We start from the raw sequence: 15432 nt of genomic DNA, 5'->3' as shown, positions 1-15432 counted from the left end.
CTTTAATACTACAAACTTGAAAAGTTCTATAATCTGCACGGCATACTTGGAGTATAGAACTTTTATGAGTGGACTTTCCTTCATTCTTAAGCAGAAGTTCAGCCCTTCCAAAAGTAAATAATCCACATGGTTCAAAGGATTTCTTAATCAGCAAAGAGGATTTTGTTTAATCAAATAAAAATCACTTTTGGTGAAATTACACGTATTTTAATATGAAATTAATGAATAGTAATGGTACTTTACAGTAAGTTCTATTCACCTAAGTCCAAGAACAGGTTCCTAGTCCAGCATGTCTTAACGATTTGACACAGATGCTTAAACAGTTCATTTTTAATGTTTAAAGGTTCTAGGCCATGGGTGGGAGCCAGCACACGTTTTGCAATTGCATATATAATAAAAATGCTAATCAAAAAGGCTTAAATGTATGCCTATTACCTTTTAATCTAAATTCAGAATGATTTTTTATTGCATCCTTTTTGGACGTATTTGTGGTAGGAAAATATTATAGGAAACCTGAGAAGCAGAAAAACATAGAAAATCTTCTGGAAAAAAATACTTTCATAAAACAATCACGAATAAAATTTAAGATAAAAATATATCTTACTAATATAAACAATTACCAGGAAAAGAGATTATATTAAAAAAAATATTCTCTTAAAAATGAAGATATAGTAATCCTCCAAAGAATGGGAGGGAGGAGGAAATTGAGGGAGTCTCATCTTAGCTCAGTTCCAGGCAGAGGAAACACAACATGCAAAGGAATGAAACAGTAAATGGCATGGCATATTTGAGAAACTATATTAAAAAAAAAGATTAGGAAGCAAGATGGCGGAGTAGAAGGACGTGCTCTCACTCCCTCTTGCAAGAACACCAGAATCACAACTAGTTGCTGGACAACCATCAACAGGAAGACACTGGAACTCACCAAAAAAGATACCCCACATCCGAAGACAAAGGAGAAACCACAATGAGACAGTAGGAGGGGCACAATCACAGTAAACTCAAATCCCATAACTGCTGGGTGGGTGACTCACACACTGGAGAACACTTATACCACAGAAGTCCACCCACTGGAGTGAAGGTTCTGAGCCCCACATCAGGCTTCCCAACCTGGGGGTCTGGCAACAGGAGGAGGAATTCCTAGAGAATCAGACTGTGAAGCCTAGTGGGAATTGATTGCAGGACTTCGACCGGACTGGGGGAAACAGAGACTCCACTCTTGGAGGGCACACACAAATTAGTGTGCGCATTGGGACCCGGGGAAGGAGCAGTGACCACAGGGGAGACTGAACAAGACCTACCTGCTAGTGTTGGAGGATCTCCTGCAGAGGCAGGGGGTGGCTGTGGCTCACCGTGGGGACAAGGACACTGGCAGCAGAAGTTCTGAGAAGTACTCCTTGGCATGAGCCCTCCCAGAGTCTGTCATTAGCCCCACCAAAGAGCCCAGGTAGGCTCCAGTATTGGGTTGCCTCAGGCCAAACAACCAACAGGGAGGGAACCCAGCCCCACCCATCAACAGTCAAGTGGATTAAAGTTTTACTGAGCTCTGCCCACCAGAGCAACTGTCAGCTCTACCCACCACCAGTCCCTCCCATCAAGCCTCTTAGATAGCCTCATACACCAGAGGGCAGAGAGCAGAAGCAAGAAGAACTACAGTCCTGTGGCCAGTGGAACAAAAACCACATTCACAGAAAGATAGACAAGATGAAAAGGCAGAGGGCTATGTACCAGATGAAGGAACAAGATAAAACCACAGAAAAACAACTGAATGAAGTAGAGATAGGCAACCTTCCAGAAAAAGAATTCAGAATAATGAGAGTGAAGATGATCCAGGATATCGGAAAAACAATGGAGGCAAAGATCGAGAAGATGCAATAAATGTTGAACAAGGACCTAGAAGAATTAAAGAACAACAAACAGAGATGAACAATACAATAAATGAAATGAAAACTACACTAGAAGGAATCAAGAGCAGAATAACTGAAGCAGAAGAACGGATAAGTGACCTGGAAGACAGAATGGTGGAATTCACTGCTGCAGAACAGACTAAAGAAAAAAAGAATGAAAAGAAACGAAGACAGACACCCTAAGAGACCTCTGGGACAACATTAAAGCAAAAACATTCACATTATAGGGATCCCAGAAGGAGAAGAGAGAAAGGACCAGATAAAATATTTGAAGAGATTATAGTCAAAAATTTCCCTAACATAGGAAAGGAAATAGCCACCCAAGTCCAGGAAGTGCAGCGAGTTCCATACAGGATAAACCCAAGGAGAAACACGCCAAGACCCACAGTAATCCAACAGACAAAAATTAAGGACAAAGAAAAATTATTGAAAGCAGCAAGGGAAAAACTAAAAATAACATACAAGGGAACTCCCATAAGGTTAACAGCTGATTTCTCAGCAGAAGCTCTACAAGCCAGAAGGGAGTGCCACAATATATTTGAAGTGATGAAAGGGAAGAACCTAAAACCAAGATTACTCTACCCAGCAAGGATCTCATTCAGATTTGATGGAGAAATCAAAAGCGTTACAGAAAAGCAAAGGCTAAGAGAATTCAGCACCACCAAACCAGCTCTACAACAAATGCTAAAGGAACTTCTCTAAGAGGGAAACACAAGAAAGAAAAGGATCTACAAAAACAAACCCAAAACACTTAAGAAAATGGTCACAGGAACATACATATTGATAATTACCTTAAACGTGAATGGATTAAATGCTCCAACCAAAAGACACGGGCTCCCTGAATGGATACAAAAACAAGACCCATATATATGCTGTCTACAAGAGACCCACTTCAGACCTAGGGACACATACAGACTGAAAGTGAGGGGATGGAAAAAGATATTCCATACAAATGGAAATCAAAAGAAAGTTGGCATAGCTATGCTCATATCAGATAAAATAGACTTTAAAATAAAGAATGTTACAAGAGACAAGGAAGGACACTACATAATGATCAAGGGATCAATCCAAGAAGAAGATATAACAATTATAAATATATATGCACCCAACATAGGAGCACATCAATACATAAGGCAACTGCTAACAGCTATAAAAGAGGAAATCAACAGTAACACAGTAATAGTGAGGGACTTTAACACCTCAATTACACCAATGGACAGATCATCCAAACAGAAATTTAATCAGGAAACACAAGCTTTAAATGACACAACAGACCACATAGATTTAATTGATACTTATAGGACATTCGATCCAAAAACAGCAGATTACACTTTCTTCTCAAGTGTGCATTCAGAGCATTCTCCAGGATAGATTACATCTTGGGTCACAAATCAAGCCTCAGTAAATTTAGGAAAATTGAAATCAAATCAAGCATCTTTTCTGACCACAATGCTATGAGATTAGAAATCAATTACAGGGAAAAAATGTAAAAACCACAAACACATGGAGGCTAAAAAATACGTTACTAAATAACCAAGAGATCACTGAAGAAATCAAAGAGGAAATCAAAAAATACCTAGGGACAAATGACAATGAAAACACGATGATCCAAAACCTATCGGATGCAGCAAAAGCAGTTCTAAGAAGGAAGTTTATAGCTATACAATCCTACCTCAAGAAACAAGAAAAAATCTCAAGTAAACAATCTAACCTTACACTTAAAGGAACTAGAGAAAGAAGAACAAACAAAACCCGAAGGTAGCAGAAGGAAAGAAATCATAAAGATGAGATCAGAAATAAATGAAATAGAAACAAAGAAAACAATAGCAAAGATCAATAAAACTAAAAGCTGGTTATCTGAGAAGATAAAATTGAAAAACCATTAGCGAGGCTCATCAAGAAAATGAGGGAGAGGACTCAAATCAATAAAATTAGAAATGAAAAAGGAGAAGTTACAACAGACAACACAGAAATACAAAGCATCCTGAGAGACTACTACAAGCAACTCTATGCCAATAAAATGGACAACCTGGAAGAAATGGACAAATTCTTAGAAAGGTATAACCTTCCAAGACTTAACCAGGAAGAAACAGAAAATAGGAACAGACAAATCACAAGTAATGAAATCGAAACTGTGATTAAAAATCTTCCAACAAACAAAAGTCCAGGACCAGATGGCTTCACAGGTGAATTCTATCAAACATTTAGAGAAGAGCTAACACCCATCCTTCTCAAACTCTTCCAAAAAATTGCAGAGGAAGGAACACTCCCTAACTCATTCTATGAGGCCACCATCACCCTGATACCAAAACCAGACAAAGATACTACAAAAAAAGAAAATTACAGACCAATATCCCTGAAGAATATAGATGCAAAAATCCTCAACAAAATACTAGCAAACAGAATCAAACAACACATTATAAGGATCACAAAACAGGATCAAGTGGGATTTATCCCAGGGATGCAGGGATTCTTCAATACATGCAAATCAATCAATGTGATAAACCATATTAACAAATTGAAGAATAAAAACCATATGATCATCTCAATAGTGCAGAAAAAGCTTTTGAGAAAAGTCAACACCCATTTATGATAAAAACTCTCTAGAAAGTGGGCACAGAGGGAACCTACCTCAACATAATAAAGGCCATATATGACAAACCCACAGTGAACATCATTCTCAATGGTGAAGAATTGAAAGCATTTCCTCTAAGATCAGGAATGAGACAAGGTTGTCCACTCTCACCACTATTTTCAACATACTTATGTAAGTCCTAGCCATGGCAGTCAGAAGAGAAAAAGAAGTAAAAGGAATACAAATTGGAAAAGAAGAAGTAAAACTGTCACTGTTTGCAGATTACATGATACTATACATAGAGAATCCTAAAAATGCCACCAGAAAACTACTAGAGCTAATCAATGAATTTGGTAAAGTTGCAGGATACAAAATTAATGCACAGAAATCTCTTGTATTCCTATATACTAATGATGAAAAATCTGAAAGAGAAATTATGGAAACACTACCATTTACCATTGCAACAAAAAGAATAAAATACCTAGGAATAAACCTACCTAGGAAAACAAAAGACCTGTATGCAGAAAACTGTAAGACACTGATGAAAGAAATTAAAGATGATGCCAACAGATGGAGAGATATACCATATTCTTGGATTGGAAGAATCAATATTGTGAAAATGACTATATTACCCAAAGCAATCTACAGATTCAATGCAATTCCTATCAAATTAGCAATGGCATTTTTTACAGAACTATAACAAATCACCTCAAAATTTGTATAGAGACACAAAAGACCCCGAATAGCCAAAGCAGTCTTGAGGGAAAAAAACAGCTGGAGGAATCAGACTCCCTGACTTTAGACTATATTACAAAGCTACAGTAATCAAGACAATATGGTACTGGTACAAAAACAGAAACATAGATCAATGGAACAAGATAGAAAGCCCAGAGATAAACCCATGCACCTATGGTCAACTAATCTATGACAAAGGAGGCAAGGATATACAATGGAGAAAAGACAGTCTCTTCAAGAAGTGGTGCTGGGAAAACTGGGCAGCTACATGTAAAAGAATGAAATTAGAACACTCCCTAACACCATACACAAAAATAAACTCAAAGTGGATTAGAGACCTAAATGTAAGACTGGACACTATAAAACTCTTAGAGGAAAACATAGGAAGATCACTCTTTGACATAAATCACAGCGAGATCTTTTTTGATCCACCTCCTAGAGTAATGGAAATAAAAACAAAAATAAACATGTGGGACCTAATGAAACTTAAAAGCTTTTGCACAGCAAAGGAAACCATAAACAAGATGAAAAGCCAACCCTCAGAATGGGAGAAAATAGTTTCTCCCATAGCAAATGAATCAACGTACAAAGGATTAATCTCCAAAATATATAAACAGCTCACGCAGCTCAATATTAAAAAAACAAACAACCCAATGCAAAAATAGGCAGAAGACCTAAATAGACATTTCTCCAAAGAAGACATACAGATGGCCAAGAAGCACATGAAAAGCTGCTCAATACCACTAATTGTTAGAGAAATGCAAATCAAAACTGCAGTGAGGTACCACCTCACCAGTTAGACCAGTTAGAATGGGCATCATCAGAAAATCTACAAACAACAAATGCTGGAGAGAGTGTGGAGAAAATGGAACCCTCTTGCACTGTTGGTGGGAATGTAAATTGATACAGCCACTATGGAGAACAGTATGGAGGTTCCTTAAAAAACTAAAAATAGAATTACCATATGATCCAGCAATCCCACTACTGGGCATATACCCAGAGAAAACCATAATTCAAAAAGACACCTGCACCCCAATGTTCATTGCAGCACTGTTTACAATAGCCAGGTCATGGAAGCAACCTAAATGCCCATCGACAGATGAATGGATAAAGAAGATTTGGCACATATATATAATGGAATATTACTCAGCCATAAAAAGGAACGAAATTAGGTCATTTGTTGAGACATGGATGGATCTAGAGACTGTCATACAGAGTGAAAGCAAGTCAGAAAGAGAAAAACAAATATCATATATTAATGCATGTATGTGGAACCTAGAAAAATGGTACTGATGAACCAGTTTGCAGGACAGAAGTTGAGACACAGATGTAGAGAACAAACGTATGGGCACCAAGGGGGGAAAACCGTGGTGGAGTGGGGGTGGTGGTGTGCTGAATTGGGCAATTGGGATTGACATGTATACACTGATGTGTATAAAATTGATGACTAATAAGAACCTGCAGTATAAAAAAACAAACAAACAAGCAAACAACAACTAATACTAAACTTTCTTTGGGTATTTCTATGGAAATATGTTAATATAAATGTTTCAGACATTACATGAATTTTCTAAAAAAAAAAAAACAAAGATATAGGATTTGGGAAATACAATGTGAATAAACTGAAACGTGATTAACTGATATCCAGGGATTTCAGGTACAAAGTAACACTTATGCAAAACTTTTGAACAATTTAATAAGTTTATGGATATATCGGGATTTGGGTTTTGCCCAAATAGTTTTCGTTTTTAATGTGGGGCAATTTATTCATGAATATTCCATTACAAATTTCAAATGGGAAAAAATATAGAAATACTTTCATTATATTACAGAATAAATTCAATGTTTCAAATAATTATTTAGGAAATGAACCAGGTTGTTCAGAATTTAAATATTACTTGCCCTGAATTATTTGGAGACAACTTTTCAGATTTCATATACTGACAAAGACAGACATAGCTGAGCTCTTCCTTTCCTTTTCTCTTTTCCTTAATGAAGGTAACAGAATCTATTACCCAACCTCTGGGTTTCCAACATCTAAGCCATCAGTTCCTTTATTCACTAGGTATTGAACATACTCCAAAAAATAAAAATTAAAAAAAAAAAGCAATGAACATGGGCTCCCTTTTCAAGGAATGGCAGAATGCAGAAATGTTCATTTGTATTCAAGAATGTTTTATTCATAGTTGTTACAGCAGACCTGGTGGGCCATGGTGATTTGCACACACACACACAGCACACTGATCACCACCCCCCACTCCCCATCACAGCACAGAGCAATCTGTTATTTGGCAATTTAAATAATTTTTCCTATGGGGCAGTCAAATTAGTTTCCCAAACTTGTTTTGAAAAACAATGATCTCTTTGAAAAAGGAAGATGATAAACATACCATTATAACAAAACTTAAGTATAAACTACTCATTCATTAATTCAACAAATTTTTATTAGCACTGTGGTGCTGGTAATTCCAGGAGGAGAAACACACCAGGGTTATGTCTTCATTGAGCTTAAAATCCTACACAGCAGAGAGGTTTTGAACAAGGTATATGAAGTCCAAGTTCCAGTGCTATGGCGGAATAGAGCAGAGATACTAAGATGAGGGGCAGGAAGCATGAGATCCTACACTGAGGATGGAAGGAAATGGAGAAATAGTTGGTTGAAGTGTGCGGGGGGCATAGTAGGCTGGGGGAGCTCATACGAAGTCTACACATTAGGAAGGAGCAAAACACACATGTATGTATGCGTGCACACATATCTTTGTACTCATGAATCATACACAAGGTACACAGGTACACATTTAGGATTATTTTTATTGTTTGTTGTTATTGCTGTCAGTTTCTTTTTAGCATGTTAGACTATACCACTTTTTATTTCTGCAATTCTTTCTCTAATCTGTCTTTTAACTTAAAAATACATCATAGTTGACCTTCAGATAACTGATATAGAGCTAGTATTTTACTGGAAGTTTTACTGAGATAATTGTAGATTCACTTGTAATAATAAGAAATACTACAGAGAGATCCTGTGTATATTTTGACCACTTTCTTCTCTCTGACCCCAATGTTAATATTTTGCAAAATTATAGTACAACATCAAAACCAGGAAACTGACATTGGAAGTCCACAGATTTTATTCAGGTTTCCTCAGTTTTACTTGTACTTATTTGTGTGTGTGTGTGTGTGTGTTAAATTCTACACAATTTATCACCTTGTGGATTTGTGTGTGCACCACCACAATCAAGATAACTGCTCAGGTCCAATACAAGTTCGTGTTACCCTTTTATGACCATACACTCCCTGTCTCCACACCCCCAAACCCCTACCCTAACCTCTGGCAACTAAACTGTCCTCCATTTGTAAAATGTGTCATTTCACAGATGTTGTATAAATAAAATCACAAAGTATATAATCTTTTGGGATAAGCTTTTTTTTCACTGGGCCTAATTCACTTGAGATTCACCCAGGCTGCTGCATATATCAAACATTTGTTCCTTTTTACTGCTGAGGAGTATGAATATACCACAGTTTGTTGAAGGACCTCTGGGCTCTTTCTAGTTTTTGACTATTATGAATAAAGCTATTATGAACATTTTTGTACAGGTGTATATGTGTGTGTGAACATAAGTTTTCTTTTTTTTCCCCTGAGATAAATGTCCAAGAGTGCAATTGCTGGATTGTGTAATAATTACATATTTAATTTTATAAGAAGCTGCCGCACACTTTCCACAGTGGCTAGACCACTTTACATTCCCACCAGCAACGTATGAGTGATCCAGTGTCCCTGCAACCTCTCAAGCATTTACTGGTATCACTATTATTTTTTTAAATTTCAGCCATCCAGATAGGTGCACAGTGATACCTTATTATGGTTTAATTTGCATTTCCCTGATGATTAACTTTTTAAAAACTTGGATACATTCATGGGAACATTCACATATGCATAATTTCATATAAATGGGATATTTTATATATACTGGGTATTTTCTTCTGTTCATTTTATTTTCTTTTCCTTTTTGCTTGCCTTTTTTTTTTCTTTTACCCATCTTCCTTTCTATCTACCTTGTTATCATCTCCTCCTCGGCCCAGGTAATGCTTGTTAAAACACACACTCTTTCAATTTTTCTTTTACAAAATGGGATTATTCACTACATACTTCTCTGCTGGTTGTTTTGCTTGAAGAACTACACTTCTTAAAAATGTCTTCAAGTTAATTGGGTTAATTAGAATTCTTCCTATTGATTGCACAATATTTCATGATAAGGATATACCATAATTTATTCAATGATTTTCCTGATAGGGATTCACTTGTTTCCAATTTTGTTGTCATTACACATAATGTATAATACACAGGATATGTTCCCAAAGAGGTTCACTGAGTCAAAGGTATGTATGTTTATAGTGGCAGTTGTCAGTTTTCTTGAAAAAAATAATTGAAACAATTCACATTCTCAATAGCCATTATGAGAGTATATTTTAATCTTCATTTTCATTAGAAGTAAATGTGAGAGCTCCTTCTAATCGTGGATTTAATCTTGTTATTTTAGTTTTCACATTTGACTGCTTTTCAGTTTGAGTCTGTTTTCCATGTAATTTTGTCATTTTATTAAAAGATATAGACTATTCCATCTTAATATCTTAATATCTATCCGAAAAACATAATTTGCAAGAAAAAATACTCAAATTCCTTGTTTTTAAGTACTTCCTTTTTTCCCACTGGCATGCCACGAAGTTAACACAATTTTTAAAAAATGTGCCATGGCTTCTTAAACACTTTTACTACCATCTAAAAGCAGACTGTTACATCTACACATAAAAAAATGGTTTAAAAAATAAATAATACTTTCAAATTAACCATAATTTAAACTAGTTGAAAACTCTTTGCAAGAAATGCAAAAAAAAGCATTCTTCATTTTTACACTTAGATCTTGCCTCAGTCTCACTGTCAGGATATTCTTCCATTGAAATTTAAGGCCATTTTCTTTTAAATAAGAGCCTTTCATTTCTCAAAAATTTTACATGAACCATGAAACTACCACCACTGTCAAAAAAGAAAGCAAAGCTTCCAATTTCAGACCTCTGGGTTACAACTGTGAGTCTAAATTTCAGAATTATGTAGAAACATAATTCAATATCATTCTTATCCGAAATAAGATGCTCTGGTATTGCCTATGTACCCACAACACAACTCAGTACAAATAAAAATTGTAAAACAACAGTGAAAATTGAAACATACCAACAATAGAGAAAATGTTCTTTTATCTGTTTTGGAAAACCAATTTTCTGGTTGTTGATAGTTTTTTTTTTTTCCTTTCTTTTTTTTAAAACATCTTTATTGGAGTAAAATTGCTTTACAATGGTGTGTTAGTTTCTGCTGTATAACACAGTGAATCAGCTATATGTATACAAATATCGCCATATCCCCTCCCTCTTGCGTCTGCCTCCCACCCTCCCTATCCCACCCCACTAGGTGGTCACAAAGCACGGAGCTGATCTCCCTGTGCTATGCGGGTGCTTCCCACCAACTATTTTACATATGGTAGTGTATGTATGTCAATGTCACTCTCTGACTTCGTCTCGGCTTACACTTCCCCTTCCCCATGTCCTCAAGGTCATTCACCACAACTGCATTTTTATTCCTGTCTTGTCCATAGGTTCTTCAGAACCATTATGTTTTTTTAGATTCCATATATATGTATTAGCATATGGTATTTTTCTCTTTCTGACTTACTTCACTCTGTATAACAGACTATAAGTTCATCCACCTCACTACAAAAAACTCAGTTTCATTTCTTTTTATGGCTGAGTAATATTCCATTGTATGTATGTGCCACATCTTCTTTATCCATCTGTCGATGGACACTTACGTTGCTTCAATGTCCTGGCTATTGTAAATAGTGCTGTAAAGAACATTGTGATACATGACTCCTTTTGAATTATGGTTTTCTCAGGGTATATGCTCAGTAGTGGGATTGCTGGGTTGTATGGTAGTTCTATTTTTAGTTTTTAAGGAACCTTCTTACTGTTCTCCATAGTGGCTGCATCAATTTACTTTCCGACCAACAGTGCAAGAGGGTTCCATTTTCTCCACACCGTCTCCAGCATTTATTATCTGTAGATTTTTTGATGATGGCCATTCCTACTGGTGTGAGGTGCTACCTAATTGTAGGTTTGATTTGCATTTCTCTAATGATTAGTGATGTTGAGCAAATCTTCATGTGTTGGTTGCCAATCTGTATATCTACTTTGGAGAAATGTCTATTTAGATCTTCTTCCCATTTTTGGATTGGGTTATTTGTTTTTCTGATATTGAGCTGCATGAGCTGCTTGTATATTTTGGAGATTAATCCTTGTCAGTGGCTTCATTTACAAATATTTTCTCCCACTATGAAGGTTGTCTTTTCATCTTGTTTATGGTTTCCTTCCCTGTGCAAAAGCTTTTAAGATATATTAGGCCCCATTTGTTTATTTTTGTTTTTATTTCCATTTCTCTAGGACATGGATCAAAAAGGATCTTGCTGTGATTTATGTAATAGACGGTTCTTCCTATGTTTTCCTCTAAGAGTTTTATAGTGTCTGGCCTTACATTAAGGTCTTTCATCCATTTTGAGTTTATTTTTGGGTACGGTGTTAGGAAGTGTTCTAATTTCATTCTTTTACATATAGCTGTCCAGTTTTCTCAGCACCACTTATTGAAGAGGCTGTCTTTTCTCCCTTGTATATTCTTGCCTCCCTTATCAAAAATAAGGTGACCATAGGTGCGTGGATTTATCTCTGGGCTTTCTATCCTGTTCCATTGATCTATAGTACTGTTTTTGTGCCAGTATCATACTATCTTGATTACTGTAGCTTTGTAGCATAGTCTGAAGTCTTGGAGCCTGATTCCTCCAGCTCCATTTTTCTTTCTCAAGATTGCTTTGGCTATTCGGAGTCTTTTCTGTTTCCATACAAATTGTGACATTTTTAGTTCTCATTCTGTGAAAAATGCCATTGGTAATTTGATAGGGATTGCACTGAATGTGTAGATTGCTTTGTGTAGTATAGTCATTTTCACAATGTTGATTCTTCAAATCTAAGAACATGGTATATCTCTCCATCTGTTTGTATCATCTTTAATTTCCTTCATCAGTGTCTTATAGTTTTCTGCATACAGGTCTTTTGTTCCATTTGGTAGGTTTATTCCTAGGTATTTTATTCTTTTTGTTGCAATGGTGAATGGGAGTGTTTCCTTAATTTGTTTTTCATATTTTTCATCATTAGTGTATAGGAATGCAAGCAATTTCTATTCATTAATTTTGTATCCTGCTACTTTACCAAATTCATTGATTAGCTCTAGTAGTTTTCTGGTAGCATCTTTAGGATTCTCTATGTATAGTATCAGGTCATCTGCAAACAGTGACAGTTTTACTTCTTTACCAATTTGGATTCCTTTTATTTTTCTTCTTGAATTGCTGTGGCTAAAACTTCCAAAACTATGTTGAATAATAGCGGTGAGAGTGGGAAACCTTGTCTTGTTCCTGATATTAGTCGAAATGGTTTCAGTTTTTCACCAATGAAAACGATGCTGGCTGTGGGTTTGTCATATATGGTCCTTATTATGTTGAGATAAGTTCCCTCTATGCCTACTTTCTGGAGGGTTTTTATCATAAATCGGTGTTGAATTTTGTCAAAAGCTTTGACTGCATCTATTGAGATTATCAGATGTTTTTTATCCTTCAATTTGTTAATATGGTGTATCACATTGATTGATTTGCAGATATTGAAGGATCCTGGCATTCCTGGGACAAACCCCACTTGATCATGGTGTATGATCCTTTTAATGTGCTCTTGGATTCTGTTTGCTAATATTTTGTTCAGATTTTTGCATCTATGTTCATCAGTGATATTGGCCTGTAGTTTTTTTTTGTGTGTGTGCGACATATTTGTGTGGTTTCACTATCAGGGTGATAGTGGCCTCACAGAAACAGTTTGGGAGTGTTCCTCCCTCTACTATATTTTGGAAGACTTTGATAGGGTAGGTGTGAGCTCTTCTCTAAATGTTTGATAGAATTCTCCTAGGAAGCCATCTGTTCCTGGGCTTCTGGTTGTTGGAAGATTTTTAATCACAGCTTCAATTTCAGTGCTTGTGATTGGTCTGTTTATATTTTCTATTTCTTTCTGCTTCAGTCTTGGAAGGTTGTGCTTTTCTAAGAATTTGTCCATTTCTTCCAGGTTGTCCATTTTATTGGCATAGAGTTGCTTGTAGTAATCTCTCATGATCCTTTGTATTTCTGGAGTGTCAGTTGTTACTTCTCCTTTTTCATTTCTTTTTTTTTTTTTTTTTTTTTTTTTTTTTTTTTGCTGTACGCGGGCCTCTCACTGCTGTGGCCTCTCCCGTTGCGGAGCACAGGCTCCGGACACACAGGCTCCGCGGCCATGGCTCACGGGCCCAGCCGCTCCGCGGCATGTGGGATCTTCCGGGATCGGGGCACGAACCCGTGTCCCCTGCATCGGCAGGCGGACTCTCAACCACTGCGCCACCAGGGAAGCCCTCCTTTTTCATTTCTAATTCTGTTGATTTGAGTCTTCTTCATTTTCTTCTTGATGAGTCTGGCTAATGGTTTATCAGTTTTGTTTATCTTCTCAAAGAACCAGCTTTTACTTTTACTGATCTTTGTTATTGTTTCCTTCATTTTTTTTTTCATTTATTTATGATCTGATTTTTATGATTTCTTTCCTTCTGTTAACTTTGGGGTTTTTTTATTCTTCTTTCTCTAATTGCTTTAGGTGTGAGGTTAGGCTGTTTATTTGAGATTTTTCTTGTTTCTCGAGGTACGATTGTATTGCTATAAATTTCCCTCTTAGGACTGCTTTTTGCTGCATCCCATAGGTTTTGTGGCATCGTGTTTTCACTGTCATTTGTTTCTAGGTATTTTTTGATTTCCTCTTTGATTTCTTCAGTGATCTCTTGGTTATTTAGTAGTGTATTGTTTAGCCTCCATGTGTTTGTATTTTTTACAGTTTTTTTCCCTGTAATTGATATGTAGTCTCATAGCGTTGATCTGCAAAGATACTTGATAAGATTTCAGTTTTCTTAAATTTACTAAGGCTTGATTTGTGACCCAAGATATGATCTATCCCGGAGAATGTTCCATAAGCACTTGAGAAGAAAGTGCATTATTGTTGTTTTTGGATGGAATGTCCTATGAATATCAATTAAGTCCATCTTGTTCAATTTGTCATTTAAAGCTTGTGTTTCCTTATTTATTTTCATTTTGGAGGATCTCTCCATTGGTGAAACTCGGGTGTTAAAGTCCCCTACTATGATTGTGTTACTGTTGATTTCCCCTTTTATGGCTGTTAGCATTTGCCTTATGTATTGAGGTGCTGCTATGTTGGGTGCATAAATATTTACAACTGTTATATCTTCTTCTTGGATTGATCCCTTGATCATTATGTAGTGTCCTTCTTTGTCTCTTGTACGAGTCTTTATTTTAAAGTCTGTTTTTTCTGATATGAGAATTGCTACTCCAGCTTTATTTTGATTTCCATTTGCATGGAATATCTTTTTCCATCCCCTCACTTTCAGTCTGTATGTGTCCCTAGGTCAGAAGTGGGTCTCTTGTAGATAGCATATATACTCATTTTGTTTTTGTATCCATTCAGCCAGTCTATGTCTTTTGGTTGGAGCATTTAATCCATTTACATTCATGGTGATTATTGATATGTATGTTCCTATTATCATTTTCTTAATTGATGTAGGGTCACTTTTGTGGGTCTTTTCCTTCACTTCTGTTTCCTGCTTAGAGAATTTCCTTTAGCATTTGTTGTAAAGCTAGTTTGGTGGTGCTGAATTCTCGTAGCTTTTTCTTGTCTGTAAATCTTTTGATTTCTCCATTGAATCTGAATGAGATCCTTGCTGGGTAGAGTAATCTTGCTTGTAGGTTTTCCCCTTTCATCACTTTAAATATGTACTGCCACTCCCTTCTGGCTTGCAGCGTTTGTGCTGAAAGATCACCTTTTAACATTATGGGGATTCCCTTGTATGTTCTTTGTTGCTTTTCCCTTGCTGCCTTTAATATATTTTCTTTGTATTTAATTTTTGATAGTCTGGTTAATATGTGTCTTAGCGTGTTTCTGTTTGGGTTTATCCTGTATGGTACTCTCTGTGCCTCCTGTACTTGATTGACTATTCCTTTCCCATGTTAGGGAAGTTTTCAACTATAATCTCTTCAAATA

General features: G+C 36.3%; 1 protein-coding gene across 2 annotated transcripts in view; it reads right to left on the bottom strand.

Moving 5' to 3' along the window:
* DOK6 (docking protein 6) overlaps positions 1-15432 on the bottom strand; it is a 419379-nt gene that overhangs the window by 228667 nt on the left and 175280 nt on the right. The window lies entirely within an intron of this gene.

The sequence above is a fragment of the Mesoplodon mirus genome (genome assembly GCF_964341445.2).
Source record: "Mesoplodon mirus genome assembly, chromosome: 13".
NCBI classification, from domain to species: domain Eukaryota; kingdom Metazoa; phylum Chordata; class Mammalia; order Artiodactyla; family Ziphiidae; genus Mesoplodon; species Mesoplodon mirus.
The sequence above is the reverse complement of the archived record's forward strand: the minus strand, read 5'-3'. Positions and strand labels throughout refer to the sequence as shown.